We start from the raw sequence: 20796 nt of genomic DNA on the forward strand, positions 1-20796 counted from the left end.
ATGAGTCTAGATTGAATGCAGAAAACATGGCAAGAGGCAAGCTAGAGGTAGATGATGGGTGATGAGTTGCAGGTAGATGACTAGTGGCAAGTTGTGGATAAATGACAAGACAGGCTATAAATAGTCTGATGCACAAAGATGTAGCACGAAGACTATGCGAAGAAGAACAGAACTGCTCATGTAGGTATGTGCATTGAAGTCTGTGGTGTTCAGAACAATAGATTCATCTCAATATTATGCCATAATGTGGCAATCATTACATCAGGAAAAATCCTAAAGAGAGTGCAAACCCGTACCAAATAAAAAATTTCACCTACCAACACGTCACATTGCGACCCCAAAATTGCCCCTAAAATATTTTCCTGATCAACTATACCCCGAGGGGGCCACCATGTAAGAACACCATATAGTAGGTGCGATCAAAAGGTATTAAAAATAACCCCTACTTATACAGATTTTTATAACCTATATACACCCCTTTTATAAATGTTGAGAGGATAAAAGTATCTCTTATGTATGAAACTTGTCACTTTTTGAATTAAAAAATCCCTTATGTATGTATATTTTATGTAGCTCCACAAAGATATAGACCCCTTCGGTTCTATATCTTTGTGGAAGTATTAAAAATAACCCCTCCTTACGGATTTTTATAACCTATATGCACCCCTTCTATAAATTTTGAGATGATAAAAGTATCTTGTATGTATGAAACTTTTCACTTTTTGAATTAAAAAATCCCTTATGTATGGATAGTTTATGTAACTCCACAATTATATGAAACCCCTTCCATTGATCACATCAATTATATGAAATCCCTTCCATTGATCGCATGTGCTATGTTACATATTGCTAAGTGACACCACTGGGGCTATACCTGATCATGCATTGACCCAACATCCTGAACTAAGCCATAGCCTTGGAGAAGAGTCAAGCAACTAAATTATTTTCATGAGTATTATTTTAACAAAAGTATAATTAATATGATTAGAAAAATCTTGCGACATTTTTATTCTTATGAAGTAGGAAGTGTAATGGTCACCCAAGGTACATACACTACTTCTACCTTTTGGTAGCACAAAGCTCTTTACGTCAACAACACCATACGAGTTAAAAATTCCTTACAAAGATATGTGTCATCATGAATAGTGAATTTCCCATGATTCCTTTAAGAAAATGTCAAGATATGTTTTACTATGGGAGAACTATAGATGGCAAAAATTAGAGAAAACCTTGAGGATTTATTGAAAAATATTTAATCCTAGTTCATGCATTTGATATGTGAAGTTTTCGTGCAATAAGTTTACATGTGCAAGGCTTAGTGTGAATTCAAATTTTCTAACACAACAAGAAAAGGCACCTAAAGATGTGCATACAGATGCATTTCCTTAATTTTTTTAAAAACTTACGGGTGCATCTATTTGCACGTCTATTGGTGCATCTACAGACCCGCATCTAAAGGCACTCAAATTCTCTAACACAATAAGAAAAGGCACCTACAGACGTGCACACAAATGCATTTCCTTAATTTAAAAAAAAAACTTAGGGGTGCATCTATTTGCGCGTCTATTGTGTGTCTACATACCCGTGTCAAAAGGCACATCTATAACAAACAGACACGCCTATAGATGCCCTGCTAGAAATTTTAAAAAAATAGATAGATGCATGCATAGAGGCAGAGTTGACTTCCTATATCATCATCGTACTCTAGCATCATACATTCACCTAAAAGTATTTGATCATCTTCTTCAATAAAATGTGGTGATTCTTGATGATCGTTGTCTTCTTCCTCAATATCATGATCTCCATCTTCCTCCCGTGCAATGTCATTATGCGCATCTTCCTCTTGCATTAGGGAAAAAGGGAACTCATTTTGGGGCCCTGTAAGAAATTCACTATTTTTTGATTTATTTCTCTCCTAAAAGACCTCAAAAATAGTAAAATATGAAAACGTGGCTCAGAACTGTCAGTAAGGACTATAGAACTGTCAATTCAGAAAGGAATAAGATAATCTTTTGTCTGACTAACACGATTTTGCATTAAATATCTCCTTAGATTTTTTTTTGTGTCTCAAAGATTCCGCATCTCTTTTGCCGACGTGTGCAGGCCTTTCATAAAGAATCCATCACTGAACTTGGTGATTGCAAGTTTTCAAAATATTCACATGGATACTGCCACACTTCCACGATTCATGTTACAAAACGAATATGAGACTGACAAGCAAACTTTGCAACCTCAGAAGCACAAAAAATGGCTGATACTAGTGAGTCACTATCTCAGAAGAAGCGATTACACCATCTTCACATCGACTTAGAAGAACAATATGCTCCAGCACAAAAAAGACGAAAGGATACGATGCTGAATGCTCAACAGCGGGAAAATATGAGAAGAGAAGGGCTTCAACATATTGACTTATGGTGAACTCTACACCTCCATTTGTCAATCCCACCACATTACTGAGGTTTTCTGGCGATGGACAAAATGGACTTCTTGGTTATATTTCAGCGCAGTCTGCATTTGTGGAAACGTATAAAATGATGTACCTACAAGAAAAGGGGGCCAAGATGTAGGAGATAGCCATTCGTGCAAAATTGGAGCAGCAGTTGCAGAATGAAATTGAGGAGCATTCAAAGAGTAAAAAAGAGTTGACAAGAGCAAGAAAGAAGAGAACCGTGCTTGGAGACAGACTACGTAGCAGGAAGATTAAAAACATTGCAAATTTGAAGGCTAGGATTGGTGGATGCAAGTGACGAATTCAGGAAGCAAGGTTAGATTGAAATTTATCATTTTGTATACTCAAAAATGCTCTCAAATGACTATATCTATTTCGTTCCCTACCGCAAAACAAGAATGGAGGTGCTGAATGATATAGGCATATTGTGTTGTTACTATAGGAAATTATTGGAGCCTACAAAAGAAAATATGGATCTGAACCTTCTTCCTGTTAAACAAATGAAAGGATTGCTTTCTTGTGGTGTAGCAAAAGGATTGATTGAGGGAAAAAAATACAAAACAGTCAAATGCAATGTTGTAGAGGACTTTGTATCCAATAATCAAGTTGATGGCACTATAATCCAAGAGGCTCTTGATGTTAGTGGAGTTAGCAGGAAGGGATATAGTTTGATTTTCCATGTGATATCCTCAACTTTGAAAGATCAAAGGATTAAACAAGTTTTACTGCCAAATCCAGCAACCGTGTGGAGGATAAGAGGTCATTTGAATGAAAGTATAGATGAATTTATTGGGCAATATATCCATATTGAAGAAATATTTCATGGTGGTAAAGGAACCACTATGTATGATCCTTGGAACAATATATTTGTAGATCTACAACAACTTCAAAGAAGAATGGTCGAGTTTTATGGAATAACATTTGAGGAGTGCAAAGGCATTTTGAAATTTGTTATCAAACTGGATGAGTATGAGGTTGTAAAGGAAAAGAAAATGGAAAGAGTTACTATTACATTGATGCATGGAGCAATTGATACATCATTGACTGAAGCGAGTTCGAAGTATTTTAGTGTGCAGTCAGAGAAACACATATGGTGGTTAGGCTCGTTCTAGGTATGATCATTTTTTGTTTTGTACTTGATTTTGGTCATTGTTTTCAAATCTGTTATAGTAAGACTTTTATTTTCTATAATCTGGCAGGTGAAGACAGAAGACCATGAAACACTAGATTGGGTGTTTCACCACACAGAAATACCAAGAATAATCAAAAAACAAGTGCAAGGCGAGAATCTCCATGTTGCAGGAAAAGGTGATTTTCAAGTAGAGTGGCACATGGCTAGGGATCTTAAAACACTTAAGTGCATGTATAACATTAGTAAAGGAGGCAACTCAAAGTCTCCTTGTCTTTACTGCAAAGAATCAGCTCAAGTAATGGATTCAAAATGGTGGAAGAGAGCACCTAATAGAGATAAAGTTGACCCTGACTTCAAGGCCATTTTGGACATTCCACTATGTAATGTTCACATCTGCACATTGCATGGTCTATGTCGAATTATTGAGAAATTGGTATTTTTATATATTGGATTTGCTTGGAAACTCCGTCCCAAAAAAAATAGAAAGGATGCTCTTTAAGCATTGGAAAAAGTGTTATCTGATATAGGTCTGCATGGAGGAGATGTTCAAATCACAAAGGGTTTTAAAAAGTCTACCAATGGCAAGGAGGTACCAATCAAGCCCTCTAATTGGTGGTGTTAAGGCAAGAAGATTCTTGTCACGACCCAAACACAGTAACCAAGTAAGGCAAGGTAGAACAGTTTCAAAGATTAATTATGGATTGTAGAAGCAAGTCCATAATGCTGTGAAAGATCATGAGGTAGATGGGGAAGCACGAAATGTGAAGGCAGAGGTGTGGAGGTCTCTTGATCAACTCTTCATGTTCTGTGACAAAGTAACATGGACAAAGAATTATTACAAGAACTTTGAGGAGGCAATTAAACATTTTGGGAAGTCAATGAAAGACGCGTGGACAGCCTGCAATATAACTCACTAAATGGTAAGGTTCTATCTTCTTCTTTTACTTAAGTGTGATCCTCTTTTTTTTATTACTTACTATGCATTCTTATGTCTTACAGCATATCATCTACAACCACCTTTCCTATTTTGTCAAAAAGTATGGATGCCCAGCAATTTGGTCTACCCAAGGCATGGAGAATGTTAGAGTTAGCTCAAATGTCCACCTCTCATGTAACCCACCAATATTCTGTGTACCCAATGTTGTAAGGCCCCCATATGAGGAGAAGCCATGATGGGTATCAGATATTGGGAGGGATCCCCAGTTTAGACACTGGAAGGGGTCTTAGAGTAGACCAGATGGTTATGAGACGGCTTAGGAGCCAAGAGTAGATACCCGTCTGCACAAAGGGGGGGTTTGGAGGGGCGATAGCCCCCCCGATAGCAGGGGGTCCAGGGGGCGCAGGCCCCCGGTGGGGGTCTGGGGCAAAGCCCCCAGCGGCAGGGTCCGGGGGCTGCCGGTAGCGATGGTATGACCTATGCGCGATCCTTCATCTGCCCGCCGGCACGTTTTCTGAAGGGTCGGTGGTCTTCCAGGCCGACTGTCTATTAGGCCGACTGCCTATTACAGGGCCGACCGTCAACCACTTACACTATATAAGTGGCCACCGCCTATCATCAGATCACCAGTTCTTCACGCTCATAGTCCTCCGTCCAGCATCTGTCTAGATCACCATCGAAGCTCTGTCTGTAGAGCGCACGGGTGGACAGCCAACCATCAGTTCTATCAGCAATTTGGTATATCAGAATTTTTTGTATTCTCTCCAGCTTTCCATCGTGTACTTGCGTTTTGTTGTTATCTTCCGCTGTGTACTATTTTCTTACAGAGAAGTCTCACTACATGCCACATAATGCATTTTTCAGACACACACAACACTATGGAGGGAGTCAGAAGGCAAATAGTATGAAGGAAGTCTTCCAATGGTATTACCGAGGCATACTATAGAGGCTGCATGCTAAAAGAAAAGTTGCTAGCTCCAAAATCAAGCTTGCTTTTCTTCTAGCCCAAAAGCAAAGACGAAGACAAACTCTAGACAATTCAATGGCAGTAGAGAGACATAGACAATGGAGGGAATCGAAGATATTTAGAAACCATAAATGGACAAGTAAACATGAATAGGACTCATTTGAAACTTATTGGTGTTATGTCCACATGTTTTCAAACTCAATCAATAGAATTTGTTTTTATGGAACAAGTGACTCTTGGTGTTATGCCTATATGATTTGAGACTCCATCAACAGTATTTCTTTTGTGAAACATATGATCTAAACGTAATACAATTTGTTCACAATTTCAATATATTGTTTATTTAATATTTAATGAGACCACTCTATCTAAATGTACAAATCATTTCATCTTCAACTTATTGTTCATTTATACAAGATCATACCAGACATCAAAGGCTTTCTACAAATTAGTTCAACTTCAATATAATGTTTGTGCTATATTTGATGACTAAATCCTATTTCTCCCAGGGCCTACCGATCGGAACTCTCTTTTTTATCTTGATTGGAGTCTTTTTCTTCTTTATTGGCTTGATGTCGACTGTCTGTTTATCAATGCTTGCCTCTGTTTCTTGTCTGGGAGGGGTATCCTTTTCTTCAGCTGTCTCCACGTGTTCTTCTTCTTGGATTGTGTGGCGTGACACAATCATGGGTGGCTCTTGAAACCTTATGAGCTTGTGTTTTCCATAGCCCTCCAGACATTTGGGCTCCTTAACACCACATGCTAATGCATAAGAAGTGTAAGACAAAAAGTAAGCGGCCCTAGAGGCCTGCTTATTCACATAATCTCCAAATATATCTATGGTAGACAATGTCTCCATCAAAATGATCTTTTCCTTTTGCCATGAAAGATCATGTCCACCTAAAACCCTGGACAAACATTTTAAGAAGTAAACAATGGCTTCTCCATTGTTGCTCAATTGCCTATGGTAAATCAAGATCTTAGCACTACCTAGATCATGAATATAATGAGCTAGGCTTGACAGTTTGCGAAACCCAACCGGCCTGCTTCCACTTGATCTCTGGAGGAATGTGTCATCCTCAATTTGTAGCTGCCACATATCATTGGAGTGAGACAATACACAACCTACAAAACATTTAAGCAGAAGACAAAGTATTTGATTTGAAGTACCTTCTCATTTTCATCAGCAACAAGTAGTTCATCTTTCCAAAGATTTATTCCTCTCCCCTCTAGCCCAACCTCTTCTTTAAGCTTTAATCTTTTCCCCTCTAGCTTCCTGTGTGAGATGGAAGGCAGCTTCATCTGGCTCTTGGAACTTTTCAGCCTCTTTGAAACAAAAAGTAAGGGCCTCTAGAGGATCAAAAATTGTTTCCAAAGCCAGTAGTGAATGGTCATCCTCTATACCAACCTCCTTATCAAGCCTTGAAGCCTGGGCAATAAGGGAAATGGCATAGTCCTCCCTCAAATTGAACATACACTCAATATCATGGAGGAAAACATAATCTTTTCCACCAATCAAGACACCTGGAACCATGGGCACTGCATAGTTGCTACTCTAAACATCAAAATCTTCAACTGGCTGTGCTCCCCTAAGAGTTTTTGTCCTCAATTGAACAAGGTCAAGAGCAGCCACTTGCAGCCCCTCATCCTGAAGGTTGATATCTTCTTCTTGCTCTGCCATTTCTGTTACCAAAGAAACATCCTCTTTTTCCTTTGCTTCAGATGTGTCTTCTTCTTTAGTCTCCTACCCTTGTTCATCCAAAGAGTCCTGACTGAAGACAATGTACATAAGGAATGCCATGGTTTCCTCAAGCACTCTGCACTTTCTGGTGTGCAAGTTATAGTTGAATTTATATTGATCAGGGAGGCTATCAAATCTTCTATTCACATGGTACCTCAGCCTGTCAATGGAGATAATATGATTTATATGCACAAAAACCTTTTCACCTTCCACAATTCTTCCTGCCTCTGTCAGTTCTTTGAAGGTATCCCAATGGTCTGAAAGAAAATCTTTGTGATGCTCCAGTATAGAGCTCATTGTGAACTCCATGTTGAAAATACTGTGGTATATGTGGAAGTTACTCTGAGCCTTGCATTTGTGAAGAAACTCAAATAGGAGCAAATCTAGAGACTTGTCCTCTTCTGATTCCTTTTGTTTTGTGATGGAAGAATCAGCATTCTGCTCCAGTCTCTTTCTTTTGCCTGTTCCAAAATTTATATACATTGAATTCTATATGCTGACATATGCAATCAGTGAATGCATAGGATATCACCAGATAATTCCTTCATGAGCTCTCATGACTCACCTGGTGATTGCTGTGGTCTAATAATAGCAGGAGAAAAGTCCAGCTTCCTCTTGAAAGGTGGGGCCTGGGAGTCCTGTTCCAAAGCAAAAACATTTCTCATCATCAAGGAAGAATTCCACAAGGCCAAAGATAGCAAAACAATGAGGTAGAAGTGAGAAGCAAAAGAGACATAGGAATTTGCAGGAAAACGCGATGGGGGACCATTTGGAAAATATAAAGCACTCTCCTCACATTTTGTTGCAAATTCTCCAGTTCTATTGATATGCATGTCAAATCAAACACTAGGTTCATCTCATTGATTCCTAGACAGTATGATTTGATATGCAAGAGAAAGGCTCGAGCTGAGTAAAGCTTTTCATGAGGAATGTGTCAACAACAGGAATTTGCAGCAAAATGCGATATGGGCTACCTAGAGATGTATAAACCACTCTCCTCGCATTTTGTTGCAAATTTCTAGGTTCTATTCATATCCATCTCCAATCAAATTCCTGGGTGATTTACCACATTCTTGGACAGTATCAATTGAATATGTAACAAGAAGGGTGGAGATGAGTGAAGACATTTGGACATCAAAAATCCAATGGATCGAAGAAATATATGTCAAAAAACATTGGCACTTTTGCCATTATCCTACTGCCATTCTCCGCTAGTGGTAATGTGCATTCTTCAATGTAGTGGAATGTCAATCTATAGGTTCAGTTTGTATAGATTACCACTAGCGGAGAATGGCAGTGATGCCAATCTCATGCTTGCAACTACACTATGACACTAAGATCATCAAACTCACATGTGGAATGGAATAGCACACCACTCTCCTATGATCACTGGAATACCCCTCCTAGAATGGTAGGGTAAACATTTGTACAAGTGGAGAATGGCAGTGGTGCCAATCTCTTATTAGGCCCTAATAAATGGCATTGACAAGCCTAAACTCACATGCTCATTCTTCTATGTATTGATCACTGTCTCCGCTATGTAGAGATCATATGGAATTGTGTCAATCTCTTATTAGGCCTTGGAATGTCAATCTATAGGTTTAGTTTGTCTAGACAACCACTAGTGGAGAATGGCAATGATGCAATCTCATGGTGGCACCTACATAATGATACTGAGACCATCAGACTCACATGTGGGATAAAATTGGACACCACTCTCCTATGATCATTGGAATACCCCTCCTAAAATAGTAGGGTAAACATTTGTACAAGAGATTGGTAGTGGTGCCAATCTCTTATTAGGCCCTAAGAAATGGCATTGAGAAGCCTAAACTCACATGTGCATTCTTCTATGTAGTGGTCACTGTCTCCGCTATGTAGAGATCATATGGAATTGTGTTAATCTCTGTGGAGAATGCCAACACTGGAGAATGGTAGTGGTGCCAATCTCATACCATGACTTGAAAACATGCACAAGGAATCATAAACTCACATGTGGATTCTCTTATGTAGTGATCACTGCCTCTGCTGTGTAGAGATCATATGGAACTATGTTAATCTCTGAGATCATCAGACTCACATGTGGATTTGAATCGGACACCACTCTCCTATGATCACTGGAATATCCGTCCTAGAATAGTAGGGTAAACATTTGTACAAGTGAAGAATGGCAGTAGTGCCAATCTCTTATTAGGCCCTAAGAAATGTCATTGAGAAGCCTAAACTCACATGTGCAGAGATCATATGGAATTGTGCCAATTTCTGTGGAGAATGCCACCAGTGGAGAATGGTAGTGGTGCCAATCTCATACCATGACCTGAAAACATGCACAAGGAATCCTAAACTCACATGTGCATTGGCACTTTTTCCAGTATCCTACTGCCATTCTCCGCTTGTGGTAATGTGCATTCTTCTATGTAGTCATCACTCTCTCCGCTGTGTAGAGATCATATGGAATTGTGTAGATCTCTGTGGAGAATGCCACCAGTGGAGAATGGTAGTGTTGCCAATCTCTTAACATGACCTGCAAACATGCACAAGGAATCCTAAACTCACATGTGCATTCTTCTATGTAGAGATCACTGTCTCCGCTATGTAGAGATCATATGGAATTGTGTCAATCTCTTATTAGGCCTTGGAATGTCAATCTATAAGTTTAGTTTGTCTAGACAACCACTAGTGGAGAATGGCAATGATGCCAAACTCATGGTGGCACCTACATAATGATACTAAGATCATCAGACTCACATGTGGATTGGAATCGGACCCACTCTCCTATGATCACTAGAATACCCCTCCTAGAATAGTAGGGTAAACATTTGTACAAGTGAAGAATGGCAGTGGTTCCAATCTCTTATTAGGGCCTAAGAAATGTCATTGAGAAGCCTAAACTCATGTGCAGAGATCATATGGAATTGTGCCAATCTCTGTGGAGAATGCCACTAGTGGAGAATGGTAGTGGTGCCAATCTCATACCATGACCTGAAAACATGCACAAGGAATCCTAAACTCACATGTGCATTGGCACTTTTGCCATTATCCTACTGGCATTCTCCGCTAGTGGTAATGTGCATTCTTCTTTGTAGTGATCACTCTCTCCGCTGTGTAGAGATCATATGGATTTGTGTCAATCTCTGTGGAGGATGCCACCAAAGGAGAATGGCAGTGGTGCCAATGTCATACCATGACCTGAAAACATGCACAAGGAATCCTAAACTCACATGTGCATTGGCACTTTTGCCATTATCCTACTGCCATTCTCTGCTAGTGGTAATGTGCATTCTTCAATGTAGTGGAATGTCAATCTATAGGTTCACTTTGTCTAGATTACCACTAGCGGAGAATGGCAGTGATGCCAATCTCATGCTTGCAACTACACTATGACAATGAGATCATCAAACTCAAATGTGGAATGGAAAAGGACAGCACTCTCCTATGATCACTGGAATACCCCTCCTAGAATAGTAGGGTAAACATTTGTACAAGTGGAGAATGGCAGTGGTTTTTGTTAATTACAAATTTGTGCAGAAGATGGGGTTGTCCACAGTACCTAGCGACCACACCTATGAGGTGCAGCTTCCGGTAGGGAAGCAGTTTTGGGATCGCAAGGTTGAAGCGCTTCCTATCCGGATTCAGGCCTACACGGGAGCTCTTACATGTTATGTTATGCATTTGGAGCATGTAGACTTGTTGATCGAGATAGAGTGGTTTAAAACCCACAATATTCAGATCGGATGGACGGAGCATACGCTTTCTTTTATAGATAAGGACACCGAATTTTGTATCCAGTGTGATAAAATTCCCTCTTCTCAGGGGCCTATTGTATCTGTGATGCAGCTTCGGAATATATTAAACAATTCTCATTATGATGTCTATCAGTGTGTTTTGATTCCGCTTTCTTCATTTGTTGTTTCTGTAATTAATAAAAATGAATTAAGTGTGTTTGAACACCGTGAATTGAGAATGTTGTTAGATAATTTTAAGTACGTATTCCCAGCTCAACTGCCGAATGCCACCAGTGGAGAGTGGTAGTGGTGCCAATCTCATACCATGACCTGAAAACATGCACAAGGAATCCTAAACTCACATGTGCATTGGCACTTTTGCCATTATCCTACTACCATTCTCCGCTAGTGGTTGAGAGTTTCTTTGGAATCATGATTTATTTCAGGGATTTCAATGGTGTATCAACAAGTTGAAATGGCATTGAGTAGCCTAAACTCACATGTGCAGAGATCACATGGAATTGTGTCAATCTCTATGGAGAATGCCACCAATGGAGAATGGTAGTGGTGCTAATCTCACCTGTGCATTGGCACTTTTGCCATTATCCTACTGCCATTCTCCGCTAGTGGTTGAGAGTTTCTTTGGAATCATGATTTATTTCAGGGATTTCAATGGTGTATCAACAAGTTGAAATGGCATTGAGAAGCCTAAACTCACATGTGCAGAGATCAAATGGAATTGTGTCAATCTCTATGGAGAATGCCACCAGTGGAGAATGGCAGTGGTGCTAATCTCACATGTGCATTGGCACTTTTGCCATTATCCTACTGCCATTCTCCACTAGTGGTAATGTGCATTCTTCTATGTAGTGGAATGTCAATCTATAGGTTTAGTTTGTGTAGACAACCACTAGTGGAAAATGGCAGTGATGCCAAACTCATGGTGGCACCTACATAATGACATTGAGATCATCAGACTCACATGGGATTGGAATCAGACACCACTCTCCTATGATGATTGGAATACCCCTCCTAGAATAGTAGGGTAAACATTTGTGCAAGTGGAGAGTGGTAGTGGTGCCAATCTCTTATTAGGGCCTAAGAAATGGCATTGAGAAGCCTAAAATCACATGTGCATCCTTCTATGTAGTCATCACTGTCTCTGCTGTGTAGAGATCGTATGGAATTGTGTCAATCTCTTTGGAGAATACCACCAGTTGAAAATGGTAGTGGTGCCAATCTCATACCATGACCTGAAAACATGCACAAGGAATCCGAAACTCATATGTGCATTCTTCTATGGATTGATCACTGTCTTCGCTGTGTAGAGATCATATGGAAGTGTGTCAATCTCTATGGAGAATGCCACCAGTGGAGAATGGCAGTGGTACCAATCTCATACCATGACCTGAAAACATGCACAAGGAATCCTAAACTCACATGTGCATTCTTCTATGGAGTGATCACTGACTCCGCTGTGTAGAGATCATATGGAAGTGTGTCAATCTCTGAGATCATCATCACTCACATGTGGAATGGAATAGGACACCACTCTCCTACGATTACTGGAATACCCCTCCTAGAATAGTAGGGTAAACATTTGTACAAGTGGAAAATGGCAGTGGTGCCAATCTCTTATTAGGCCCTAAGAAATGGCATTGAGAAGCCTGAAGAAACATGTGCATTCTTCTATGTAGTGATCATTGTCTCCGTTGTGTAGAGGTCATATGGAATTGTGTCAATATCTGTGGAGAATGCCACCAGTGGAGAATGGCAGTGGTACTAATCTCATACCATGACCTGAAAACATGCACAAGGAATCCTATACTCACATGTGCATTCTTCTATGTAGTCATCACTGTCTCTGGTGTGTAGAGATCATATGGAATTGTGTCAATCTCTGTGGAGAATGCCACCAGTGGAGAATGGCAGTGGTACCAATCTCATACCATGACCTGAAAACATGCACAAGGAAACCTAAACTCACATGTGCATTCTTCTATGGAGTGATCACTGTCTCCGCTGTGTAGAGATCATATGGAATTGTGTCAATCTCTGAGATCATCATCACTCACATGTGGAATGGAATAGGACACCACTCTCCTATGATCACTGGAATACCCCTCCTAGAATAGTAGGGTAGACATTTGTATAAGTGGAGAATGGTAGTGGTGCCAATCTCTTATTAGGCCCTAAGAAATGGCATTGAGAAGCCTGAAGAAACATGTGCATTCTTCTATGTAGTGATCACTGTCTCCGCTGTGTAGAGATCATATGGAACTGTGTCAATATTTGTGGAGAATGCCACGAGTGGAGAATGGCAGTGGTGCTAATCTCATACCATGACCTGAAAACATGCACAAGGAATCCTATACTCACATGTGCATTCTTCTATGTAGTGGTCACTGTCTCCGCTGTGTAGAGATCATATGGAATTGTGTTAATCTCTGTGGAGAATGCCAACAGTGGAGAATGGTAGTGGTGCCAATCTCATACCATGACCTGAAAACATGCACAAGGAATCATAAACTCACATGTGGATTCTTTTATGTAGTGATCATTGTCTCCGTTGTGTAGAGATCATATGGAATTGTGTCAATCTCTGAGATCATCAGACTCACATGTGGATTGGAATCGAACACCCCTCTCCTATGATCACTAGAATATCCCTCCTAGAATAGTAGGGTAAACATTTGTACAAGTGAAGAATGGCAGTAGCGCCAATCTCTTATTAGGCCCTCTTATTAGGCCCTAAGAAATGTCATTGAGAAGCCTAAACTCACATGTGCAGAGATCATATGGAATTGTGCCAATCTCTGTGGAGAATGCCACCAGTGGAGAATCGTAGTGGTGGCAATCTCATACCATGACCTGAAAACATGCACAAGGAATCCTAAGCTCACATGTGCATTGGCACTTTTGCCATTATCCTACTACCATTCTCCGCTAGTGGTAATGTGCATTCTTCTATGTAGTGATCACTCTCTCCGCTGTGTAGAGATCATATGGATTTGTGTCAATCTCTGTGGAGAATGCCACGAGTGGAGAATGGCAGTGGTGCCAATCTCATACCATGACCTGAAAACATGCACAAGGAATCCTAAACTCACATGTGCATTGGCACTTTTGCCATTATCCTACTGCCATTCTCCGCTAGTGGTAATGTGCATTCTTCAATGTAGTGGAATGTCAATCTATAGGTTCAGTTTGTCTAGATTACCACTAGCAGAGAATGGCAGTGATGCCAATCTCATGCTTGCAACTACACTATGACACTAAGATCATCAAACTCACATGTGGAATGGAATAGCACACTACTCTCCTATGATCACTGGAATACCCCTCCTAGAATAGTAGGGTAAACATTTGTACAAGTGGAGAATGGCAGTGGTGCCAATCTCTTATTAGGCCCTAAGAAATGGCATTGACAAGCCTAAACTCACATGCTCATTCTTCTATGTAGTGATCACTGTCTCCGCTGTGTAGAGATCATATGGAATTGTGTCAATCTCTTATTAGGCCTTGGAATGTCAATGTATAGGTTAAGTTTGCCTAGAGAACCACTAGTGGAGAATGGCAGTGATGCCAAACTCATGGTGGCACCTACATAATGATACTAAGATCATCAGACTCACATGTGGATTGGAATCGGACACCACTCGCCTATGATCATTGGAATACCCCTCCTAGAATAGTAGGGTAAACATTTGTACAAGAGAATGGTAGTGGTGCCAATCTCTTATTAGGCCCTAAGAAATGGCATTGAGAAGCCTAAACTCACATGTGCATTCTTCTATGTAGTGGTCACTGTCTCTGCTGTGTAGAGATCATATGGAATTGTGTTAATCTCTGTGGAGAATGCCAACAGTGGAGAATGGTAGTAGTGGTGCCAATCTCATACCATGACCTGAAAACAAGCACAAGGAATCATAAACTCATGTGGATTGGCAGTTTTGCCATTATAGAGTGCCACCAGTGGAGAATGGCAGTGGTGCACAAGGAATCCTAAACTCACATGTGCATTCTTTTATGTAGTGATCACTGTCTCCGTTGTGTAGAGATCATATGGAATTGTGTCAATCTCTGAGATCGTCAAACTCACATGTGGATTGGAATCGGACACCACTCTCCTATGATCACTGGAATACCCCTCCTAGAATAGTAGGGTAAACATTTGTACAAGTGAAGAATGGCAGTGGTGCCAATCTCTTATTAGGCCCTAAGAAATGTCATTGAGAAGCCTAAACTCCCATGTGCAGAGATCATATGGAATTGTGCCAATCTCTGTGGAGAATGCCACCAGTGGAGAATGGTAGTGGTGCCAATCTCATACCATGACCTGAAAACATGCACAAGGAATCCTAAACTCACATGTGCATTGGCACTTTCGCCATTATCCTGCTGCCATTCTCCGCTAGTGGTTGAGAGTTTCTTTGGAATCATGATTTATTTCAGGGATTTCAATGGTGTATCAACTAGTTGTTATGTTTCCATCCTAAAGTGTACTTTTTTACTTTGCAATGAGTAATCAACATGACATGTAAAGTTATCATTTTACAATAATGCTAGTCAGTCCAAACATTGAAAGTGCACAATAAATGATTGTCATTGCCACCTAAATTACATCAAATGCTTGTCATTGCCCATTGATTTTCCATCAACTACATATCTTGCATTCATTCTCCTCAACTACATATCTTGATTTTCCATCAACTACATATCTTACTAAGTTAAAGAGCCTGTGCATTTTCATTGCAATACTCATGGTTATTAATTACAGTCTACATTTTTTAAACGGTGTTTTGGAGATTTTCAAATGAGAATGCTCACAACAAAAGCGAGTCTCAATATCAATGGAAATTCCAGAATTATGAAGGTGTTTTTGAACATCACTATGGCTCACGAGATGAATCTAACTCAAATGGGTTTCAAAGTTTATTATTTTTTTGATGACAACGTAGTTTAGACACTGATATTCTATTTATTATTTGAGAATGTAGTTGATATTTCACACTTCATGAATGGCTATCTAGTCTATTTTCACATATTTCTCCTGTTTTTTCATTGAGGGGAGCGACAATTTCTTCCAAAACTGCCATTCTGGGAATTGGGATTTTCCCGAATTATCTAATACAGTCTTCATTGCAACAATATGTGCCCATGGACCACGTTGCTAGTATAGATGAGTTGGTCAATGATCAAATGTTGAAAAGGGATGATCCAACATCAAAGAAAAGAAGGTACACTTTCATTAACAGGGTGTCTAAATAAAGAGAGCCTCCAACACCAATGTACAAAATGTCACTAGATTCGGTGCAGCAGGTTTCTTCCATCGATTGTTGTGGGAGTAGGTGTTGCCAACATGTAGAGTGAGATCTCTTAATGAATCTAAGGAATAACTTTTGGGGCAGCTCCTTAGAGTCTCGTACAAACTTTATATACGATGTGTTGTCAACAGCTTGGCATCATGACTACACAGGGAGGATATGCTACAACTTCAGGATAAATGGTCTGGATGTCTATTGTAGAGCATGGTATGAGATGCATGGAATTCCAAGGACATCATTTTATCGATATAGGGAGCAATTGGAGAGTGGTGTACAGCGATATGTGCATGGCAATCCAGGGATTATGAGGAGGAGCAGGGAGCACATAGGTATGGGAAGGGCTCTCATTCAACACTTTGTGGATAATAGCACAGAGCATATGCCTCACAAGAGTAGAACCATGTAGGATGGTTCTAGAGAGACACAGCAAGTGATACCTGAAGTGTATAAGAAGATAGACATCCTACGTGAGGTCAACACTTCACTTAATCAATGTGGTTATGAGAGCCTATCCACATCCACATTTGGCAGGATTTGGAAATCAGACTTAAAAAATGTAGCCCTTGCTAAGACGAGTGAATTCTCTAAATGTAGCTTGTGCAGCCAGATCAAAGGCTCAATTGGCAGCCACAAAAAGTCAAGATGAGAGCAATTCGCTAATGGAAGAGAGAAAGATGCATATGATACAGCAACAAAGTTGTAGGAACTTATACTATGCATGGCATAGGTACTCCGAGATGGATCCAAAAAAGTATGTATGCATAATCCATGATAAGATGGACCAAAAAAGGATGGCAATTCCAAGACTTTGGGTGAGGTCCAAGGACACCGATTCTGCATGGCAATTACAGGTTTCACTCATTGGAATGATCACCCATGGGCATGGAAACGGTCATTATGGACACTTCACCCTCAATGGTTTGTGGCCATCTGATCCCAACCTGATGATTGGATCGCTCTCAATTTGTTTGCGCAACCTCGAGAGGATGGATATGCATGACCTTGGAGACCTTGCTACCAATGGGAGTCCTAAAAGCAATGCTCGCCTTTTGAATGCTCTATGTTCAAGAAATGCTTTGCTCCCATTATAGTTCTAAAGGTGCACATGTTTCCACAAGTGGAGCTAGCTTGTCTCAAAATGTAGATGTCACGATCACAAATGCAAATCTAGAAACTGTATCAGAAAGTGACCCGAAGTCTATCACAGAGGCCATGACAACTTCCATTGCAAGGGCTACAGACACATGTATGAATTTTTTTCCATCAAATACAAGAGAAAACCCACCCTCTTTAGAGGGGAGTGTTGCCATTGAGCCACCATTCCAAAAGTTGCCAGAGAACTTGCTACTCCAACTACATAATTATGGGTCTGAGAACAAAAATAGATACTTGTTTGAATACCTTTCTCTTCTTGTAGCAAGGGGCATTTTCAAGATAGTTCAATTGGGCTTCTTGATGGTAGGGCACACACATGAGGACATTGATGCAATGTTCAGCAGGTTTTCTGAGAGCTTGCGGGTGGGACAAACATTCACTTTCCCGCATTTCATGGATACATTCAAAAAACGTACATCATCTTCACGGGCACCATTTGTTCTTACACGGGTTCCTAACTTCAAGGATTATGTGGATGGCTACCTATGTGATGGGCAAGAAATGCTAGTTGGACATGCAAAGCCATTACAATTTCGATTTTACATGCAACGTGACATACCAATGATGCAGTACAAGGTGCATCCAAAATCACTGAATTGGATGCCCATTGAAGGGGGAATTGAGCTATGGAATAAAGATAGTGAGGGTCGATCATTGTTGCCAACAGGTTGTCCGGATATACTACCAATGGCTGCATTTGTGAGAGATCACTTGCAAGTAATATCAGGGATAAAGGATTACATTAAGTTTTGGGAGAGATGTGCAAGTGGAAAGAATGCATCCTATGAGTCCTACATTAGGCCAGTGATAGACTATTGGAAAACCATGATCGGTGAGCTCGAACAGGAAAACATCTCAAAGATAGGAGTGTACAAAGAGTTTTGGCCAAGAACACAATCTCCTGATGAGGAGGATGATATAGATGCTTGCATTAATGATTTCCAAGGCTATGAGGAATGGAATGATCACTATTGTGGACCTCTAAAAGGTAAGCCGAGGGAAGAGTTTAGACCAATGGTGGATGTTAAGCAAGGTGACTTCGTCTTGGTGAGGCCATCAGATTCTATATACTCCATATGGCTTGGGGTTGCCATATCAAGTGCCAAGATGGATGCTGCTTCTCCTAATTTCAAGAAATTATTAATTCAGTATTGGGCACCATCAATTAAGAGAAAGGGGCTCAGTGATACAGATGCCTATGTTGATTGCTGGAATAAGTATTGGGCAAAAAATAGGTCGGATCCACAGGTATGGGAGTGTATTGATGCAATTGTCTGGTCATGGACATCAAAATCCATAAATAGACCCAAGAAGATCAAGATTCCACAGAGTGTATGTATCAAAGCATAAGAGAGCTTGCTTGGTATCAAAGCATAGAAAATGGTGTCGATTTTCTCCCTCTTAATCTCCCAAACTTTCATTGTAAGGTGTGTTCTCATGTGATGTTTCTCAATTGTTGTTATCTTGTCAATGGGTATTTGCATATTATTAATATGACAATTTTCAAAAGCTGACCTTCACCAACAACTGCTTTGTTTCTAGTGGAACTCACTATGCATGGTGTTTGTTAACACCACCAACTGGTGTTTATTAACACCTCAAGTAAAATATACATGTTGTCCCTAGACGGTGTTTATTAACACCACCAAATACATGATTTTCAAACTCTGCCACAAATGCTTTGTTCCGGTTTTTATACGCAATGAACTGTTTCACAACCAATGAAGTTTTTCATAAGCATTGGAATTCCAAATATTAGCTTATTCAATGTTGGTAAAATTCCCACAATCAATGGAAATTTTCCCCAATTTAATGAAGCCTTTCCCAATTTTAATGAAATCCACCCAATTTCGAAATTCCCAAAATGCAACTTTTGTCCCACTTTATCTAATACTGTGTTATTAGCTAAATCTCCATCATTGCTCTCTCCCTTAACATCATCCAAAACTCTACCATTTGCATAAACATATACCAATTTCTTTGCTCTTTCTCTCTTGAAGCGATTTCTTGACTGAATGAACAAACTTGTAATTACTCCAATTTCGTGCACTTGATGAATTGCTACAAGGCTGGGATAGCACTTTCAATGCTGACATTTGTAAATGAGTTGTGGAAGCTCCACACTCTTCCCACCATCTCAATGCAGGCATCTCCTTTGCAAGATCTCGTATTCTTGTATATGCAAACAAACCTTCCCTATTTTGAAAAGTGGATAATTCCTAAACAGCAGCAGCATATTCAGATCCATCCTCAAAAAATCTTCCTAAGAGATTATGCCAAGGCTGCATTATGTGTTCCAATGTTTCCAGGCAATACTCCCACCATTGGGGATCTAGAATATGGCCAGCATAGTGGAGGTCATTGTGAGCATGATTCCATAGCTTTCAAAACATCTTTTGCAAAGTGGCACGATGAACTGTGCTATAGCCAATGTTGTCACCTGTGGATCTATTTTCCTTTAAGAGGTCTCACTCAGCAGTCCACCACACCATGTAAGAATTGCCCAAACTTGGACCTTTCACGTCTAATTTCCAAATGGCAAACCATACCAGCCTCATTGCATCAGCCGCATTAGCTATTCTCTTCCAAAAGCTAGCAGTGTAACCATTTGCTTCATCTCTATGAATTTAGTGCGAGCGTTTTGTGTGGTTGACTCAGCTATCCACTCGCTAGCTTTTACATTGAATAATGTCTTTGTTATAACTCCTTGTAGCTTGAGCAAATGGTCCAACATTGTATAGTTTGTTCTAAAACGTGTTTCTCTAGGTTTTAAAAACTCTAGTGGATGTTCTACAGGTTGGTGGTTTCAAAATATGTCCAACAATCTCTCATGGTTGGGGAAGTATAACACCAATCTTTTTCCTTCATCCATAGTGGCTTTGAACCACACAGTCTCTACTAATTTATACCAATCCTCAAGCACAAGGTCAAGGCAATGATAAGAGCATGGCGATGTCCAAATGGTAGGATATTTCCAATTTATAATTTTTCCACATTTTCTTCTTTGCATTATCGGTGATTATCTGAACAATGTTATGTTCCACAACATCTAGGATTGCAGCCTCCAATTGTTCAGCAATGTATTCACCTATCTTGGCATTAGCACTTGTGTCGATGGATTGACAAAAAGCCTCCCCCATATATGTCACTACCATGATATTGATAAGAGGCCTCTTGGTGACATTTTTCCATCCATCACTAACAATGGTACATCTTGTTCTCTCAATACCATCGCATACTACTTGGTCCATCTCTAGTTTCATTCTCTCATAGTATGCATCCAGGTAGTTGTTGCAGACAACATTATAACTGGGCAATGTAAAACTTGGACCCGCCTTTGCTATAGATGCCATAGCTTTCTTT

The sequence above is a fragment of the Dipteris shenzhenensis genome, chromosome 24 (genome assembly GCF_047967505.1).
Source record: "Dipteris shenzhenensis isolate YYH24624 ecotype China chromosome 24, Dip_SZ_1.0, whole genome shotgun sequence".
NCBI lineage: Eukaryota > Viridiplantae > Streptophyta > Polypodiopsida > Gleicheniales > Dipteridaceae > Dipteris > Dipteris shenzhenensis.